The sequence below is a fragment of the Mobula birostris genome, chromosome 1, assembly GCF_030028105.1.
Source record: "Mobula birostris isolate sMobBir1 chromosome 1, sMobBir1.hap1, whole genome shotgun sequence".
NCBI classification, from domain to species: domain Eukaryota; kingdom Metazoa; phylum Chordata; class Chondrichthyes; order Myliobatiformes; family Myliobatidae; genus Mobula; species Mobula birostris.
The window spans coordinates 35,736,682-35,757,144 of record NC_092370.1 but is presented as its reverse complement, the minus strand read 5'-3'; the positions used below and the strand labels follow the sequence as shown (position 1 = coordinate 35,757,144).

At 40.1% G+C, this 20,463-nt stretch overlaps 1 protein-coding gene across 10 annotated transcripts in view; it reads right to left on the bottom strand.

The window, feature by feature from the left end:
* ncoa2 (nuclear receptor coactivator 2) overlaps positions 1-20,463 on the bottom strand; it is a 346,138-nt gene that overhangs the window by 215,864 nt on the left and 109,811 nt on the right. For all 10 annotated transcript variants that reach the window (XM_072253878.1, XM_072253913.1, XM_072253869.1 and 7 more), the window contains exon 2: positions 7,738-7,817. The gene's annotated coding sequence lies outside the window, so the exon portion shown is untranslated. The remainder of the gene's footprint in view (positions 1-7,737; positions 7,818-20,463) is intronic.

Here is a 20,463-nt window from a genome sequence, read left to right as displayed (position 1 = left end):
TAGGCGCCTTCATGTTGTTTAAATGGTCAGTCATCCTTTTCTCATGACAAGCTCAGATCTGAGAACAGTACCTTCAGGTGAGAAAACAAATAAATGAACATAGGACAGGTCAGGCAGCCCTTCAAGTCTATTCAGCCATCCTGTCTGATCATGGCTGATACTCAAGTCCACTTTCCCACACTATCACCATATCCACTGATTCACAATATTTAAAAGTCTATCAACCTTGCAGATCCTTAATGACTGATCATTCATGGTCATTTAAATATTAAAAATTTCAAAGAATTATAATCCCCTTTATTATTCCAGTCCCACCAGGCTGACCTCTGATCCCAAGTCTATATCCACCATTTCTGAACTTTCCACATTTACTCTGTCGCTCCCTCGCAGAACCTTATACGACTTGCACGAGATCAGCTCGCATTTTTACAAATTGTAGGCAGCAGAGATCACTTTCAGTAAATTGCTCATCACAGTATAACCCCCCCCAACCAAAGTCCCAGAAAATCTACACTGCCATGCCTCTAAGAGCATTACAAATTTCCTCAGGCAACCCAAAACTACTCCTTTACCAAATCCACGTTCTCAGTACTTTTGAGTACCAACCCCCTTGAAATAAGGGCAAGTATAAGTTGCTCTTTCATAATCAGCAATTATACATGCAACTTTACTTTCTGCTTCTCCTTAACCAATACGCATACCCTCTTGTGCACAAATATCCTATCATTTAAAATAATTCTACTTGTATCTTCCCCACACTGTACACCATTTACCATTATCTTGCCCTCTTACTTAACCTCCGAGTCCTCCGCAGTCTAGATACATTGAGTGAAAAGACAGTGTAAGTTGTGGACAGCTCTGGCACCTTACAGTAATAGACTTATCAGTGTCTGTGAGGCTACATAACCACAAGGTTAAAAACAATGGAAAATAAACTGCTGAAGGCAAGTCTAAGTAAATATTTGTTTTGAAGTCTAATCACACATGATAGCAGTTGAAAGGACAAAACATCTTTAAATAGACATTTATTGCATCTCCGAATTGTCTTTTTTCTCTCTTGTGGGAATGGCAGTGAGCAACCTTTCTGAATCTCTGCAGTCCTTCTAGTGAATAGCCTTCCACAAGGGCCTGTTGGAGAGGGAGTTCCACAACTTTGATCCATCAATGATGAAGGAAAGATGTTATATTTCCAAGTCAGGGTGGTGTACCATGTTGAGGGGACTCCAAAGATACTGGTGTTCCATGGCACCTGAAACTCTTAACCAACTTATCTTTCAACAATCTGAGCAGATGGCTCCAGGACATTTTATGGTCCACATGCATTGCTGCCACATGGTGCTGGGCAATGGAATGGTTTCAGGAAGGCTTATCAAAGAATTTATCCTGGGTAATGGTGAGCTTTGAGACTTGTCAGAACTGCACTCACAAGTCTCTACATGGAGGATACACAGCTTCTAATCTACTCATGTAGCTACATGAAGTAATGTCCCAGGATGCAGATGAAGGCAATGCCACTGAATGTCTGATAATTAATCTTGCCTTTCTCCCTCACGCATTCCACTTTTAATCAATACCAGTTACTGGTAGTAGTCCATTTTGTTTTTGCTTTGGAAATTCACTGACCATTTTCAAGTCAAGTAAAGTTTTTTGTCATTTAACTATATGCATGTATATAACAATATAATGTATACAGAAATGAGACATTTCTTCAAACCAGGGTGACTGAGACATCTCTATACATGTCCAACTCAGACATGCCAAATGACGAGTTGAATATATGCAACAGATTTGTACATATCTACACTTTCACCACTGGTTGTGTCAGTAATACAACAACCTAAACTGCATTTGTGCCCCAATATTTCCGAATCTTAACTGCTTCAGTATGTGGTTTGTATCTACTGTAACTCAGGCAGTTCCCTTGTGGAAACAATCACTGATTCGCTACCAGTAGTCTGTCATACTTCATAAAAAATGAACAGAAACTGCACATGAAACAGTATTTTACCATTAAATCTCATCCAAAAGCATTCAAGATGTGGAACAAGCAAGGGGACTACTAATATATTCAACATTGAAATGCAGTTACACAAATCAGTGTCAAATTCAATTAGAATAATTTATGAGCAGCTTCATTCAGTCACATACTGTGAATGTTTCCCACTTAATACTTGGTCTAATGTATACTAACCAGTGGTGTAACTTGCTTACACCAACACTACTTCAGTGAAACAAGGTGCCTAATACAATTAGTACAATAACTTATCAGACTCTGCTCAACAAATCTTTATTATCCATTGATTTATTATCTGCAGATGTACATATTAAATTGACTGTGTTTTACTGGGAGAGTTGATAAACATATTGCGTTCCTATACAGCCACCTTATGTGTTAACCATTGAATCCTGTTTGCCACATGACGTCTTATGCTGTCAAATAATGAAGCATCACCCCACCACCCAGGACATCCCCTCTTCTCGATATTACCATCAGAAAGGAGGTACAGAATCCTGAAGACACACACTCAGAAATTCAGGAACAGCTGGTGATATTAAACCTGATTCCGATCATGATCAACAGCACGTGTGTAGTGTGAAACCAGGTCCGAACTGTGGGCTGGAGGTGTGACTACAGCCAGGATCAGGAACATCAGCGATCAGGAAAATGGAGAGATTGACAGCAGAAGTCAGCCCAGCATGTTTTAACAAACTGAAATTTACATAGAAGAGGTTATATCCATGAGCATTGACCACAGAGGTTACATCACTGTCACCAGCCTTATTGGTATCAACATTTTTTTAAGCACAAAAAGTCATGCACCACCCTCATGAGAGCAAGAGCTTAATTCATTGTGTCCTGATGAAGAGTCTCTGCCTGAAACGTCGACTGTACTCTTTTCCATACATGCAGCCTGGCCTGCAGAGTTCCTCCAGCATTCTGTGTGTGTTGCTTGGATTTCCAGCATCCGCCGAGTTTCTCTTGCTTCAGAGCTTAATTCACTTTTATTTTCTAGGTTCAAATCGAGCTGTTTAACTACCAGCAGCCCCAAGTGATTGGGGCTTACTTTATTTAGGATCTCCATACATACTCTGCATGATTGTGGCATCCAAAACAACTTGAAGTCAGATGCCAGCAATTTTAACCTCTTTCTTTGCTGGTACTGGAGACGGGCTGGATATCCTTTGCCTCCTACTCTTCAGTAACGTCCTGGGACTGGTGCTCAGAGAGCAACTCCATTCGTTTGAAAGGTGTTGCCAACCCAGTGGACATATAGATAGATAGGTAGATAGATAAATGTAAGTGCAGAGAAGACTCAGATTTACTTTATTTGTTGGTTGATAAGTATGGCTTTCTTCATCAAAATATAATAGAAAAAACAGCTTATAACTGGTGGTATGTGCTTTCAGGCTTTTGTATCTTCCATCCAATGGGAAAGGGGAAAGAGGGAAGTAATGATCTGAGGTAGGTGGGGTCTTTGATTATGCCAGCTGCTTTACTGAGGGAGTGAGAAGCAGAAACAGAGTACATGGAGGGGAGGCTGTTTCCTGTGTGTGCTGAGCTTTGCCCAGAACTCTCTGCAGTTTCTTGCGGTCACATGCAGATCAGATGGATAACGGCTTGGTATGACAACTGCTCTGCATGTAACCACAAGACACTGCAGAGTGTTCTGGACACAGCCCAACAAGTCACAGGAGCCAGCCTTCCTTCAATATAGACTCTGTCTATGCTTCTCGCTGACTTCAGGAAAGCAGCCAGCATAATTAAAAACCCCACCCACCCTGCATATTCTCACTTCTCCCCTCTCCCATCAGGCAGGAGATACAAAAGTCTGAACTCACATACCACCAGGCTCACGGACAGCTTCCATGCCAATGTTATCAGACTCTTGTACAATAAGGTGTACTCTTGTCCTCACAATCTACCTCATTATGATCTTGAACTGCACTCTCACTGTAGCTTTTTACACTTTATTCCACATGGTTATTAATACTTTATTCTTGCTTAATGCACTCTGCAATGATTTGATGTGTATAGACAGTGTGCAGGACAAGCTTTTCACTGTATCTTGATACATGTGACAATAATGAACCAATACCTATAATGACTTAAATATTTTTACTGTTTATAATGTCTCTGAAGTGGTTGGTATATAACACCAGGAGCCAATGGTTTCGGGATATTAGCATGGATTGAGAATTAGTTATTGATCATAAGTATATAAATTAGGAATTAATGACCTCTCTTCAGGCTGGCAAGTTCTGACTAATGGAGGGGAAGGAACAGTGCTTTGGACCTCAGCCATTTGCAGTTTAAATCACTGGCCTGGACAAGGAGATATTGCATAATATATGTAAGTTGTCTAATGATAAATGTCAGGTAAGAAAGTAAACTGTATGGAATATGCCAAATTAGCTACAAAGAAATACAGATGACTTACATGATTGAGAAAATGAATTGTTACTTGAGAAGATGTAATTATCCACCTCAGGAGAAAATTGGAAAAAACAAATTTAAGAGAAAGCAGTGAGAAGAAAAAAAATCAGCAAGATCTTCAGTTATTCAGAAGGATTTGAAATTTTTTTTATAATCAAAGAAAGCCTACATGAACATAAGAGCAAACAATTAGGAAGGCAAATAGAACATAGCTTTTACTGATTTCTTTCTGTTTTTACACAGGTCTTTGGTGTGGCTATATTTCAACAACTCTGCACAGTCCTTTCACCTTTGAAGAAAAGTAGTGAAAATTTGTTGCATTGATTCCCTGATGCAAGAGGTTTGTCCTGTAGGAAAAGTTACACAGCATGACTGTAATGGGAAGAAAAGTGAGTACTAGTCTCCTGAAACAAAGATTCTTGGAGGTCTGACCAGGAAAATGCAAGTGGTAATTTCCTTTGCCCGAAGTAGAACTGAGATACAGGCTCAGAATGAGGGTTCAATCATTTAGTTCTGACAAAAGGAGTAATTTCTCCACAAAGGATACAGTTAATCAATCAATATGTACATTCAAAATTGAGATAGATGGGGTTTTAAGCTCCAAATGGATCATTGGCCAAGTTATGATTCATTGAAGTACACTGTTAGGATGCAGATGACAATGAGATAGTCAACAGAAGCCTAATTAAGTCAAGGATGAGCATTTCTAAATTTTAGATGGCCACAGTACAGTGCTCATACAGTGTAATACTTGTGGAATAAAACATTGACCGTCTGTCTAAGAGCAAAATGGTGTTCAGCTCTTCTGAGAGGCTGGCATGGCCATTTTATTATTGCAGAAACGGCGGATGGAGATACACATTATACGGGCATCAAGTACATAATTGATAACCAAACAGTAGAATTTCAAATAAACTGCTCTCAACAAATCCTACCACTTATTGGGGTGCAATGCCAACCACTGAAACATTTTCTTTACTGGAGATTTTGGTTGGGAACAATGGTTCAGTACCACATTATACATCAGGACCAATAACCAAAATGCTGTTGCCTTTTAAAATAAAAGAGTACTTTTTCCTATACAGCATTACCATATTATTACATTGTTTGGTATCAAACACAAATTCAGTGCATACAATATTATTTACAGAATTTATTAAATTTCATCCACATGTATAACTCATATCAATTGAAACATGCTACATTTTGAAGCTATATATTTGGAATATACCAAGTTTGCAACAAAACGAGGTAACTAATGATCCATCACTGAAATAGAACAGCGTAGAAAATTAATAAGTGATCTGCTTTAAACCAAAATTCCTTTTAGTAACAACAATAAGATTGCCAAGTGGATTCCATTCGTCAGTCAGCCATTTTACTTGTATGAAAGTTTACAATTTAGGTCATGGAATACTGCAGCAAGTACAAACTGCAGAGTATTTTTTAAAAAATATTTCTTGTGACAGTGAATTAGCCAGTTGTGATTGATTCTGTACTCTCAGTGAAGGAAAAAATTGTTAGAGGGCATTTTCCTGACGTTTAAGATAAAGGAATCTTTCAATACTACAGTGCACACCTTGAAAATGAAGATAATGTAACTTGATTACTTTCTACCATTGTATCATCTAAAATCAAAACACACAAAGAGCACACAGCTTCAATGGACTCTAATATTTTAACTTCCACAATCTTAAAATTTGCAACTTCAAGAAAGCAAATTGCTAAAAGCTGAAACATGCCAATCAATCATTTTCTGACAGTCACTAAACCAAAAAAAATTGCATTCACAGGTGCAGGTCCTTTTACACTTGAACTAATAATTTCCTGGTGCAGGCAAAAGAAAACAAAGTCTTTAAATTGGATCTAACGGCTTTCCTTCTACCACTATTTGCACATCCACCAGCATTACCAGCATATGTGCGCACACAGATAAATTAATGAAACACCATCCTATCTCTTGCATATGCATTTTTAAATTTAAGTTAATTAGTTTCTGCTTCTCTAATCTTAGATTTTTATTCCCTTTCTTTCACTTCTCCATCTGGTCTCATTTTAGCCCAGATGGTAAAACCACCTGGATCTCTGCACAACTGCTTTCAAAAAAAAAATCATTTAATACAAGCACACTTTCCGCATGGGTCGCTCTCCTTGCCCCAGGTGAAGTAGTAGCTCAGCCAAGAACAAATAAACCTCATCCACTGAGTACAGCTGTTTACGGAAAAGAATATCCAACAAGTCAACATTTCAGAATATTTAAGTTATTGGTGTGCATACTCAATGTAATGATTCAGCCTGGTAATTATAGCGATAAATTCAGAAAGGGTTTTTAGCTTTTTAAAATCAAGAATCGTCAACTAGGAATTTAAGTCAGAAGCATTGGCTCACGCGGAATAAAATGACTACTGTATAAAAGCACAAGCTCTAAGGCCACACTTTGTTAATAAATTTTCATTCAGATTTATCCCGACTGAAATTTAAAGATTTTAATTTGAACAAAGAAATGAACTTTGTCACTGCTATTAGGAACCCTGATACAATGAAAGGCTGAGCTTGAATGTTATGAGCATTTCCTACAAGTAGCCACCATCTAAATAAGGAAAACATCAACAAACTGAGGAAGAAAAGTCGCAGCTCATCTCCTCTGACATCTGTCCAGTACTATAGCTGGAAAGATAGCCACTCATAGTACCGTATCTAATCAGAGGTCCTTTAGCAATCAGTAAAGCGAAACACTGAAAACTCCAGTGGCTTCTTTACCAAATACTAAAAAATACTCTCTTTAGTGAAAATAGCGATCTTAAGATTGGAAAAACTATGCTACACCCAGCTTCAGATTGCAAACTGAAACTAAATGCAACTTTTAAAATATTTTCAAACACATGTTTGATCAATATTTCATCAGATTTGGTCATATGCAAAACAACTTCTATTCTGTGCAACACTGAGAAATTGGTCCACAAATTGTTCCATCTTTGAAATGGAGTGTTAAACCTAACTCGTGGTTGTTCTGTGAGGCGGACATGAAACATTCCATGATATGATTCGAAGAGCAAGATACAAGTCATTATTTATTTCATAACTCTAAAATAGGTCACCTAACCTTCCTATCTGAAATGCTGTCACATATTTGCCCAGATTAAAATACCAAGACTATCCATTTAGGGTTGCTCCAACAATATGAAAAGTTCTATAATTTACACAACATCTACAATACGATGGTCTTTAAGAACTACATCGGATTTGTGCACCAATTCTAAACTGTTAATGTCTACAAGCAAAAATGTCACACTTTAACGTACCTTGGCTCTACTCCAAAAACACCCCTAGGGCATTTCGGTCACAGTATGATTGACAGTCTTCAGACATTATTCTCTTCACTCTGCCAAAAAAGGACATGTAACAACATTAATCCGAATAATACACTCATAACCCAATCCCTTACATAAACTGCAAACTGCTCAATTTAACTAGAGCAGTATAATTATTGTGCTTACGTCTTTGGTCTAAGCTCCAAATAAATTGTATAGAATTATACTTCCTATTATAGTACTTAGTAAATTAAAGCATTGAAATTAATTTGAGGAAGAACTGGTTGGGTCTCCATACTATGACAGAATTTTGCCTCAGTTGAGCCAAAAACCGAACATATTGAGGCCACTGTGCATTCAACTCCGTCTGAAATCCAGTCACATAATGATAAGCAAGACAGGAGTTTCCGCCCCACTAACCTTTTGGGTCATGGATCCCAAATGTGGATGAAGCCCAGAATTGTTAAAAAATGATATCCCCAATTTAAGTCTCTGAAGCATAACAGAATGTGTACATTAGTGAATTTATCTAGCATTTCTTCATAGGCCAGAATATCTTTCTAAAGATTCAGCTCCTAAAATTGATGTGGTCGAACTGGAACCTCCCTTTGCAGCAGCGTATCAATGACACCATATACCCTACTTTAGTCACTTCAAATATATTTGGAGTTGCAAACTATGACCTAGATTTAGTAGCTGTAAAATTATAGTGAGTAACTATAATTATAGTGAGTAAACTAAAATTATAGTGAGTATGCTTATGTGTTGATATGCAATTTCCGCCATATTATGCTAACCCATCTTCGTGCCCAGATTATTCTCCTTTCTCCCTTCTTAAGGAACATAAAATCCTTTGCTTCCCAAAGCAATGAAATAGTTCTGGAAATGGGGGCATTTACAACATGTTCCCATCTTTAGCTGTTCTTTTGTATAAAACCCTGGATTGGAAAACACCAGGTCTGGGAATCTGTCACCCTTTACTGTCACTATGTTCTTTATTTCTTTTTATTTATTGAGATACAGGTGTCCCCCGCTTTTCGAACGTTCACTTTACGAAACCTCACTGCTACGAAAGTCCTACATTAATCACCTGTTTTCGCTAACAGAAGGTGTTTTCACTGTTACGATAAAAGGCAGTGCGCACCCAGAGCAGCCAAGCTCCTCCCCCGGAACTGCATTCTAGCCGGCATTGCTTAAACATGTGCCTGTGAGCAGCCGTTAGCAAGACGAGTTCTAAGGTATCGGAAAAGCCTGAAAGAGCTCATAAGGGTGTTACGCTTAGCGTAAAACTAGACATAATTAAGCGTTTCGATTGTGGTGAACGAAGCAAGGACAAAGTGAGTTTGACTTGTGGAAGTTGACGAAGATGATGTTGAAGAGGTTTTGGCATCCCATGACTAAGATCTGATTGATGAAGAGCTGATGCAATTGGAGGAGGAAAGGATAACAATCAAAACTGAAATGCAGTAGCGAACGGACCGAAAGTGAAGTCGTCCAGGAACTGAACGTGAAGCAACCGCATGAGATTTTCGTTGCAATGATTGCAGAAGAGTACGACTTTAATTTTGAAAGGGAACGTCGGTTTAGGGCATACTTGCAGGATGGTTTGAGTGCTTACAAAGAACTGTATGATAGAAAAATGCGTGAGGCTAAGCAGTCAAGCATACTGTCGTTTCTCAAGCCTTCCACATCAGCCACAGCAGACGATGAACCTCGACCTTCGACACTGAGGCAGGCAGACATAGAAGATGACGATCTGCCTGCCCTGATAGAAATAGACGACGATGAGATGACACCCCAGTGTCCCACCACCCCAACCCCGGGGCCACGGACAGATACATTGCCACGGAGAATGCAGCAGTAGCCGGGACGCGCCCAGCACATCTTTAAGAAAAAAGCTGAAATAAACAAGCTAATTAATTAGGTGCCGCCTGGCACATAAATGTCGGCCCAGATCAGAGGCGATTCGCTTGTTTATTTCAGCTTTTTTTCTTAAAGATGTGCTGGGTGCGTCCCGGCCACCGCTGTACCCCTGCATGCTTCGCGGATCGGTATTGGTTCACTGCCTGGAGGGTGGGGACCACTACACCACCCCAACCTCCGACAACTCAGCCTAACACACCATCATCAGTGTGCTCGGCGCTGTCTTCCCAATTCCAGTAAGTGATACTACACTGTACATACATTATTTCTACTTTATATAGGCTGTGTATTTTTATGCGTTATTTGGTATGATTTGGCAGCTTCATAGCTTAAAGGTTACTGGAGAGAGTGTTTTTGCTGAGAGCGCTTGCGTGAGATTTTCGCTATGGGGAACAGAGTGACAATGATTGTAGAGAAGTATTTCTACTTTATATAAGCTGTGTATTTATCATATCATTCCTGCTTTTACTACATGTTACTGTTAAGTTAGGTTTATATGTGTTACTTGGCATGATTTGGTAGGTTATTTTTGGGTCTGTGAACGCTCACAAATTTTTCCCATATAAATAAATGGTAACTGCTTCTTTACTTTACGACATTCCGGCTTACGAACCATTTCACAGGAATGCTGTACCTTCGGACGGCAGGGGAAACCTGTGCAGCACGAAGTAGGCCCTTCTAGTCCTTCAAGCCATGCTGCCCAATAATCTGCCAATTTAATCCTCGTCTAATCACAGGACAATTTACAAGGACCAATTAACCTACCAGCGGTAGGTCTTTAGTTTGAGGGAGGAAACCCAACTGGTCACAGGGAAGCATACAAGTTCCTGGGTGGCAGGAATTGAGCCTGGGCTGCCTGTACTGTGCTAACCACTACGCTATCATGCTACCCCAAATTCCTCAATTCTCTCAGGCTAATCTTTGCAAGTGTTCATCCCAGACTCAATACTAGTCTACTTGGGATGTCCTGCATGCATCCTCTTTCTTGGTTAGAAAAACTGATGCAAAATACTTACTGTCTGCTATTTCTTGATTTTCATTGGCAATATTATCCTTTTGTTTTCAATCCACCTAGGCAAATGTGACCACTTTCTCCGGGTGCAATTTAAAGTATTGCGTTTGATATCAATCACAAACTTCTTTCTCTACTCTGTTTTGCAGTTTAGCGTCATTGAAGTTGTTTTGCTTGTAATTTCCAGGATCTGTGCTAGTTTGTACATTTTTACATCCATTCTCTCTCTTTTTGGTCAGTATTGGTCAATACTGACCAGCCCTCCCAAGTGAAAGCTGGTTTGGTAACAAAATTATTTTTATTCTGAAAACACCTGTCACTACCATTAGCAGATCTGCCCAGTCTTAACTAGATCTAGAACCTGTCTCATATTTCTCCCTTTCAAACATGGCATTGAACTGGAATATAATGGTCTGGTAGTAGGATATTTACCACCCAAATTATAACCCCTGCAATAAAAGTTACAGCTATTCTTCATCAGTTCAGTGTTGTGTCCTAATTTATTTAACTTCCAATGACCTTAAGATTTTGATGCAAGGCCAAGAAAGTTGCAAGAGTAAATCTGAGATGCATTATCAAGTCATTTATGAAGTGTTAACTGTGAAAAAAATATCCAAAGAACTCCCAACGGTGAGTGATTCCACTAGGCATTTATGGTCTTCATAAATCTCCAAGTTTTCTTTTAAAGTATATGCCAAAAATCCAACGTGTATTTACTGCACAATCTATCCAAGTAACTGAAGCACACTATTGCCAAGAAACTGAATGTTTTTCTTAAAAATGCATGATCTGTGTAAAATTTATAATTCTGCACAAAGTAAATCATGCTAGATATCATTTCTTGGTCAACTGGTGACCATTGGGGAATTAGCACAAGCACTTCTGGGCTCGATTCCACACTGCACAGCTGACGTTTGCCCAGAGTCAGTTGCATCATTGAATATGTTAATCAATGTGCTAGGCTGTGTTTGCAAATACCAACATAAGTGGGCCTTTGAAGGTGTGAGTTTCCCCATTCACAGTAAAACAAGGAGAAAATCCTATTGCAATCAGCAAAAAATATTGCAAATTAAAGGAGACAATGATGTTTTGCCCATATCCTCTGTCAAACCCAATTTTCTGTACTCCACATATCCATAGCATCACAGGCAAAGATGACAATATGTATTCACTGTGCACTCCTGTACAAAATTCAGTGAGATTATTCAGGGACTAGTTGTCTTGCGAGCCACTGGTCCAGATCATTGCACAAGGGATATCCAAGTCCACAGGGGAGTATTGTGTCACCTCCTAACCTCCAACCAATCCCACCTAATTTCCCTTCACCTTCATAATACACTTTTTTGTTGCTGTACTGTGGCTGCAATGGAGATAGTCCTTCAAGAAGTGAATATGATACAGTAGCTGTGAGCTCTGTAGGCAGTTACTATGCGCAAGATGGGCCCTCTGCATCCAGCTGCGGCTAATGCGAAAAGAGTGGGACCTCAAGCAGAGACTGTGAATAGCAGGCCCATTGCAGCAAAACCCGGCCCATAAACCAGAATGGTACTCCTTTCTTTAATGTGTTCTCTCATCCGGCATGAGTAAATACAGGTATTCAGTTTCTTCAAAGCACACACTTTACTGATGAATACTTGCTTTCTAAAGTTACGTCTCAGTAGAAATGCTTCCAAAGTATGCAAAGATGTATTAAAGAATCTTCGCTAAATTGTATCCTTGAAATTTCAGCCCAATAGCTTCCGCAATACAGGTTCTGTTTTCTATTGGATCACAAAGACATCTGGAATATTGCTTTAAACTGTTCTTTTTGACAGCTACACTATTGTCTAGTATCTCTTTAAAAACTTGAGACACGTTAACTCAAGCTTTCTAGTACAATCAACTCCAGTGTCCCAAACAACATCAACAGAATCACTGAAATAGGTCCACAGTGGATGCCATCTCCCTGGCCCTATACTCATCTCTGAAGTATCTGGACAGTAACGACATCTACACTAGACTAGTGTTAATGACTACAGCTCCACCTTGAATAGTATAACTGCAAACTCCTAGATGTGGGACTCAACACCTCCCTTTGCAACTGGCTCTGTGATTTCCTGATCAACAGACCACAATCATTAAGAATAAACAGCAAAATCACCATGATTATCCTTGACAGTGTTTCAGAAGGTTATGTCCTTAGCCCCCTACCCCTGAATATGTGGGCAGATTCTGCTCTATCTCCATCTACAAGTTCGCAGGTGACACCAATGTAATGGGCCAAGTCTCAAACAGCGCCTTGTGGCACTTGTCTGAAACCAGTGTGAGAATGAAACAAGAGATGACATACCTGCCAAAGAACTAAGATGATTTCCATGTTCGAATAGCCGCCGACTTAACCTCAGCCTCAGATCAACTGCTGACAAAATGGGTCATCTTCAGCTGATTAGTCAAACAGGCTTCCAGATGACCTCCCTCATTCTACGTTCCATAAAAACGGGTGCCCTGCAAGTCTCTGCTGCTTCCGTCTGAACACACACCAAATCCCATCCAATCCCTATGCCTGATGATCTGCATTGGATTCCAGTTAAGCAATGCTTTAAATTTTAAATACATTGACAGTTTTTAAAATTCCTTTTTGTGGCTTTAACTTTCTAATCTCCTCCAGCCCCATTACACTGAAAGAGCATGCTCCTCCATTTCTGGCCTCTTGAACTCCACTCCAACTACATTTAACTGTTAAGATCAAAGGCTTCAAGATTCTTTTCTCAGACTTTTCCATGACTTTATCTCTCATCTCATTTAAAACTTACCCACTGACCATCATTTTGGCATTCTGCTTGTCAGATTTTGTTTGAGAGAGACCCTGGGATGCACTCAAAGATCCTGCTGTAATGAAGACACTTTAAAAATGGAAGTTGCTGCCATAAATTAAGGTAGGATAGAAGTTGCAGTGGAAAAGACCGCTTTGCAATAGCCTATGTCAACTGCTGCTCAGTGGTAGCATCCTCACTGATACTGCAAGGACAAGCCCCAGTTCAGAGATGCAAACAGGATTTCTGGGCTGACATGCCAAGGAACAAAAGACCATCAGAGATGCATTCTTTTGTGCAAAATGTTAAACTGACAACTCATCTAATTCCCTTGGAGGGGATGTAAAACAAAGGGAGCATGGTGCTACTTTAAAGGTTTCTAATATTCTCTTCAGCTTGCTCAACCAACTTCCCGATAACCCCTTACCTTGTCAAAAGGATATGCTGATCTGATAATGCAGCAATTGGAAACAGTGACAATATCCTGTATCAGTGACTATGCTTTGCCAGCTTTGATGAGGCACAGTGTCCTTGCTCAGAAAGTCCCACTGCATAGTATCTGATTCTGGGTTCTCTTCAGGTTTAACATCATCTATTGTTCTCACTCAGGACCTACTTTCAGACCATAACCCCTCCTCCCTTCACTTCATCCCAGACTCTACCCGTTCCCTTCACCCATCTGCAAACCAAACGTTTCCCACATCTGCATCACCCTCTCCCCAAACAAAAAATACACAACCTCAACCCTTAATATTCCAAATTCCATAACTAATACCCTGGCGTCACCACTCTGCAGACATTCATCACCCTCATTCCCTGCCCCCTTCCCCATCTGTTCCCATGACCTACCATAGCATATGCAGAAGAAAGGCATTTTTACATGTTAAGCATTTAAGGTCTGATCTTTTGCAGACAAAGTGCACGAGAATTTGCAGTGGCCCATTCTCACAAAAACATCAGCTGGGCTTGTCACATGTTTAACAGCCCATTTCAGGCAACAAATAAATCCAAGAATGATATGACCACAGCATTACTTTTAACATTAGTTAATGCTTTATATCTTTGGTATTTTTATGTTAGAAAATAATTTGAAACAATTCCATTGTCTATTGCTTTCGGTGATGAAACAGCATTTTAGATTAAAGACTTTAATTTCAAAGACTGATCTTCTGCTTGTAGGGAGTCTGAATTGAATCTTTGCAAATAGCTGTGTCCAAATTCACAGTAAAATGAATCAACCATTATTGAATGCATTATTGACTTTTTACACTTGTTTTGAATACAAAATTAAAATAATCAAAAGCAATGGCAAACTCTTGATTATATTCATGGCCAACATTAATCGAACCAAAAGATAATTATGGGTTAACCTACTTCACGTACAAAATAAAACCTATATACTATATAAAAGGTCTCTTTTAACATTGCATTAGGATTAAGCAAGTAAATATACACAAGAGAAATAGACTGAGGCCATTTTACAGGTGTGGTCTTCTGCTGCTATAGTCCATCCACTTCAAGGTTCGATGCTCTTCTAAACACCACTGTATAACATATGATTACTTGAGTTACTGTTGCCTTCCTACAAGCTTGAACCAGTCTAGCCATTGTCCTCTGACCTCTCTAATTATCAAGGCATTTTCGCCATAGAACTGTTGCTCACTGAACAATTTTTTTTCTTCACACCATTCTCTGTAAACTCTAGAGACTGTTGTGCATGAAAATCCCAGGAGATCAGCAGTTTCTGAGATACTCAAACCACCCCATCTGGCACCAACAATCATTCCATGGTAAAAGTCACTTAAAGCACAACAATAACAATCTTTCGACCATATGTGTGTGATTTTATGCATCAAGTTGCTGCTAAATGATTAGCTAATTAGATATTTGCATTAACAAGGTGTACAAGCGTATCTAAAAGGGGCTGTTGAGTGTTCATCTCCACAAAAGACATTTGGAAGGAGTTGTCTGCTGGTGATGGAGTCACATGGAGAGGATTGGGATTGAAGCAAAGGACTGAGACTATCAGTGGGAATTGCTCTCAGGTAGGAAGGGTGTGGAGATGGCAGGAAGCAATGGAGATTTGGAGTGTTGTGTGCAGTTTTGGTCACCTACCTACAGGAAAGATGTAAATAAGGTTGAAAGAGTACAGAAAAAATTTACAAGGATGTTGCCAGGACTGCAGGACATGAGTTATAAGGAAAGCTTGAACAAGATAGGACTTTATTCCTTGGAACGTAGAAGATTGAGAGGAGATTTGATAGAGGTATATTAAATTATGAGGGTATAGATAGGGTAAATGCAAGCAGGCCTGTTCCACTAAGGATGGGCGGGACTATGAGAGGTCATGGGTTAAGGTTGAAGGTGAAAAGTTTAAGGGGAACATGAGGGGGAACTTCTTCAATCAGAGGGCTGCGAGTGTGGAATGAGCTGCCCACACAAGTAGTGTATGTGAGCTCAATTTCAATGTTTAAGAGAAGTTTGGATAGGTACATAGAAGGTGGGGGTATGGAGGGTTATGATATCAGTGCAGGCCAATGGGTGCAGGCAGTTTAAATGGATTGTCATGGAACAGAGGGGCTGAAGGGCCCATTTCTGTGCTGTTCTTTATGTCTCCAAGATGAAAGGTTGCTGCTTAAACTGGAAAAGATGGTAATAGATGGTTCAACTGGATTCAAGATATTTTATGTGATAGCACTCTATGACTAAGATAGAAGTTGGGTGGGAACAACATTCTCTAAGGAGCACGAGATAGAGAATGGGACTCCACAGGGAACTGTGTATAGCCCACTCCTTTTTAATATTATGATTCATGATATTTTCCTAAGTGTTGGCTCAGACATTTCCAAATGGTTATTTGCTGATGATGGTGCAGTGTGGAAAAGAAACAGCCATATAAATTATATAGTTAGGAAAATGCAGGCAGCTATTAATGAAGTAGAGGAATGGGGATGTTGGTGGGGATTTAAATTTTCTGTTGAAAGACTCAAGTTAGTGGTTTTTCTAACTGGAACATTACACCCACAATTTCTCTCCAGTTACATGGTAAATTTCCTAAACAAGAAAGAGTGGTAAAGTTTGTAGGTATGCGGATGAACACAAGGCTAACATCAAACAGTAGCATATACTGTTTGAACGCAGTTCCTATGAAGCACAAAAGAAACATCCAACTGCTAAAATGAGACCTTTGGGACAGACACAGTTTAACATGGAAAGTTTGGCAGGATATCACTGCCATCGTCATGTATAATAGTGTGTATTTGACTTTTTGTAAAGTATTAGACTTTTTGATATTATTTGTGGATTTCCTTGGGGGGGGGAAAGCAAATTTAGTGGGATACTTATCTCTTTGCTCCACATTCCAACTCAGTACGTGGAGGTAATGCACCTTATGTTGGTCTGCCAACCACTATTAAACTTTACAAGAAGAACATCTTCACGAAAAACATAGTAGGTTCAACAAGTTCTTTTCAGAAATGGTGCATTTTCCCCCGGTAGCTGGCTCCTGTCACAGGCAGGTGAACATTACTCAATTTTCTATACAGCTGATGGTGATTTCATGCCCATTAGAATGTGGTTTGTAGCCTTCACCAAAAGAGTTAAGACTAAACTAAATTGGATTTTGTCTACCAACAGCCCTCTGTTAAGAGAACATACTATTTGTGTACTTATCTCATTTTCAGTTGATTATTCAGCCTTTATTCAGTTGATACTTCCTGCAAAACCTGAATAATTCAACAACCTTCTGAGAATACAAACCATGTTACTGATTTCTCAGTGTAAACATAAATAATTTCAAATTGTAACTACTTAAGAAATATGTCATACTGTTGCGTTCACTTAGAATACATTACTGAAATAACAGAATGCTCAGTTCCAACCTCCTCGTTTGAGCCTCAGTTGTATACATTGGGCTCTCTTCCTGTAACTCCCAACTATTTTTGTGACAAACATGTTAAACTATAACAAGTTTTGTTCTGAAACTTTGAGAGGAAAAACTTCACTTTGTCTTCTTTTGAAACATGTTTTTGATACTATACATAAAAGGGACTAGTTCAAAGTTAAAACAACAGAAAATCTGCAGATGCTGGAAATCCAAGCTACACAACACAAAATGCTGGAGAAACTCAGCAGGCCAGGCAGCACCTATGGAAAACAATACAGTTGGTGTTTTGGGCCGAGACCCTTCAGCAGGACTGGAGGGAAAAAAATGAGTAGATTTAAAAGTGCGGGGGGGGGGGGGAGAAGAGGGAGAAAAACAAAGTGATAGTTGAAACCAGGAGGGATGAAGTAAGAGTTGGGAAACTGATTGGTGAAAGAAATACAGGGCTGGAGAAGGGAGATCGAACAGGAAAGGACAGAAGGCCATGGAAGAAAAAGTGGGAGGAGCACCAGAGGGAGGTGATGGGCATGTAAGGAGACAAGGTGAGAGAGGGAAAAGGGAATGGAGAATGGTAAAGGGGGAAGACAATACTGGAAGCTTAAGAAATCGACGTTCATGCCATCAGGTTGGAGGCTACCCAGATGAGAACAACATCTTGTATTCCACCTGGGTAGCCTCCAACCTGATGGCATGAACATTGATTTCTCGAATTTCCGGTAATGACCCTCCCCCCCCCCCCACCCATTCCCCATCACCTTTTTCCTCTCAGCTTATCTGCTTGCCTGCCCATCACCTTCCTCCGGTGCTCCTCCCACCACCCCCCTTTCTTTCTTCCATGGCCATCTGTCCTCTCATATTCGATTCCCCCTTCTCCAGCCCTGTTTCTCTCTCACCAATCAACGTCCCAGCTCTCAACTTCATCCACAACCCCCTGCCCTTCCTGGTTTCACCTATAACTCTGTGTTTCTCCCTCCCCTCCCTCCACCTTAAATCTACTCCTCACTTCTTTTTCCTCCAGTCCTGCCAAAGGGTTTTGGCCTGATATGTTAACTATTATCTTTTCCATAGCTGCTGTCTGGCCTGCTGAGTTCTTCCAGCATTTTGTGTGTGTTGCTTGGATTCCCAGCATCTGTAGATTTTTTCTTGTTTGTGGGAAAAAAAACTTCAGCTTCTTCATTCACAGCTCCATCCATATATTTCTAATAGTTCAGGCTTTAATTCCACTGGTGAGTAAAGAAAGGAATACTTCAAAAATAATAACTTACATTTAAAAAGTCATTCTTCTTACATATTAACTTGGTGACTTGCAAATGTCAAGGCTACTTAGTAAATACAGCTCGATGTTTAATCGGAAGGAAAGCAGGAAAATACAATGAAAGCAACATTTTTTCAAGAATCACACTAGCAGAGCATGAAGTTGAAAATCTCACTGGAATGTTAATTTCTCCATTTGTTTTATATACTGAGCAAATCAACAGCTTTATAAGAGAGAAACCAGGTTTGACAAATCCAGATATTTTAATGGTCTAACCGGTAAAGTGGATAGTGCGATCGAGCAAATTTGTATGTTCAGAAGTCATTTAATAAAAGTGCACACAGGAGATTGTTACACAAAACATGCTGACAAGAATGCTATTATCTATTTGGAATAAAAGGCTGGTTAATGGACAGAAAGCACCAAGTAGGGTTAAATGGGTAATTACTATCGAGATGAAGCCACACTCAGGTTGGAGGAACAACACTTATATTCCGTCTGGGTAGCCTCCAACCTGATGGCATGCACATTGACTTCTCTAACTTCCATTAATGCCCCTCCTCCCCTTCTTACCCCATCCCTAATTTATTATTTATTTTGTTCCTCTCTCTTTCCCTCTCACAATAACTCCTTGCCTGTTCTCCATCTTCCTCTGGTGCTCCCCTCCCCCTTTCTTTCTTCCAAGGCCTTCCGTTCCATGATACTCCCCCTTCTCCAGCTCTGTATCCCTTTTGCCAATCCCAGCTCTTGGTTTCATCCCTCTCCCTCCTGTCTTCTCCAATCATTTCAGGTCTCCCCCTCCCAAATTTCTTACTATCTCTTTTTTCTATTAGTCCTGACGAAGGGTCTTGACCCAAAATGTCGACTGTACTTCTTCCTACTTCTTCTGCCTGACCTGCTGCATTCCACCAGCATTTTGTGTGTGTTGCTTAAAGGGGTCATTTTTTGGTTAGCAGATTGTAACTAATGGCGAGCTATGTGGAGTTACATTCTCTGTTAGGGATATTGATTATTCATTATTTATGCATGATTAATGCAATTGTAAAATAGTACATTCATTTTTCCTCCCCCCCCACACCCCCCTCGTATAATCCCGTTTGCTAACAGGATAAAAACGGGATAGATTTGTTAAATATATCTTTTTCTTATAATGTTGCAGGAGGCTGCTCTGTCGATCAGATCCATACTGGCTCCCAAGGGAGCGATCCCATTTGTCTCATTGCACCTCTCCTTAGATCCTCATACATCAGTAACTTACTCTCTCTCGAATATTCCAATCAACTCCCACTAGATTCTTCACAATGTTACTCTACACCAAGGAGTAATTTAAAGTTGCCAACTAATCTTTAGGATAGGAGAGGGATCTAGAACACCCAGGAAACCTCTGCAGTTGCAGAAAAAATGGACAGCTCCAGAGGTCAGGCTTAAATCACTCCTCCACAGTTGAACAATGCCTTGTAATCAGGACCTGGAGTGCATGGGTTTGGGGTGAGAAGGAAGGAATTTGAAGCTGGCACTTGGGACAGAGTCTTCACACAAGGGGTGACGTGTGTGCAGAATGAGCCACCAGGGATGGGGTGGCTGAGGAAGGTACAGTAACTACATTTGAAGGCCACTTGGACAGGTGGATGGATGGAAAATGTTTGGAGGGATATGGGCAAGGTCAGGTGGATGCAACTGGCTTGGATACACACTTTGGTCGGCGTGGACGCGTGTGCCAAATGGCCCGTTTCAGTGCAGGTTGCTCTACGACTATGAAATGTCTGAAACTACAGGGCTTTGGTTTAACGTGAGAGGGAGGAGGCTTAAAGGGGATTTGAGAGGCATTTTTTCCCTACACAAAGTAACTGAT